We start from the raw sequence: 950 nt of genomic DNA, 5'->3' as shown, positions 1-950 counted from the left end.
CCAGTCGGCATCCAAATACTCTTCCTTTCTTCGACAGGTGAACCCCAGCCCTGCTGAGCACCCCTCCCTGCAACAGTATCCCATGGGCAAGGAAGCCAAAGGCCCCTGCCCACTGAGCTGTAGCTTTCTGGGCCCAGGGGGCATGACACTGCCTGGGCTCGATGGCTGGAGGGAAGTGGAGAACGGCTGCACTTTGGGAGTCAAAAGTCAAAAGTGTTGCCTGGAAACATAAGGGGCATTTTAAAAAGCTGTTTGGAGGTGGGCACCATGGCTTAGCTGGCTAAAGCACCTGCCTCATAAACAGGAGATCCTGGGTTCAAGCCCCAGTGGTGCCTTGCTGTAACCTTGCTTGCATTTACTTATGCCCTTCAGGGACACAGAAGAGGCCTCCTCACTAGGTGCATCTAAATACGCTTCCCTTCCTCCACAGGTGAACCCCATCGCTGCTGAGGAGCCCTTCCTGCAACAGCATCCCATGGGCAAGGAAGCCAAAGCCCCCGGCCCACAGAGCTGTAGCTTTCTGAGCCCGGGGAGCCAGACACTGCCAGGGCTGGAGGGAAATGGGGAATGGCTGCACTTTGGGGCTACATCTACACTGGCATGAATTTCCGAAACTGCTTAAAACGGAATACTATTCCGTTTTCAGTTTTTCCGGAAAAGGAGCGTCTACATTGGCAGGCTGCTTTTCTGGAAAAGCCCCTTTTCTGGAAAAGCATCTGTGGCTAATGTAGACACGCTTTTCTGGAAAAGAGCCCCGATCGCCATTTTCGCGATCGGGGCTTTTTTCCGGAAAAGACTACTGGGCTGTCTACACTGGCCCTTTTCCGGAACAGTGTTCTGGAATAAGGACTTATGTCCGAGCGGGAGCAGAATAGTTTTTCCGGAATAGCGGCTGATTTTGTACAGTAGAGCATCGTTGCTTTTCCGGAAATTCAAGGGCCAGTGTAGAC

General features: G+C 52.8%; 1 non-coding gene across 1 annotated transcript; it reads left to right on the top strand.

Moving 5' to 3' along the window:
* The first annotated feature begins 261 nt into the window (after window positions 1-261).
* Window positions 262-335, top strand: TRNAM-CAU (transfer RNA methionine (anticodon CAU)). Its single transcript has one exon. It is a non-coding gene; the product is annotated as a tRNA-Met (tRNA).
* The last annotated feature ends 615 nt before the right edge of the window (window positions 336-950 follow it).

This window comes from Pelodiscus sinensis, chromosome 19, assembly GCF_052426305.1.
Source record: "Pelodiscus sinensis isolate ZL-2025 chromosome 19, ASM5242630v1, whole genome shotgun sequence".
NCBI lineage: Eukaryota > Metazoa > Chordata > Testudines > Trionychidae > Pelodiscus > Pelodiscus sinensis.
This window is presented reverse-complemented; position numbering and strand designations above follow the sequence as displayed.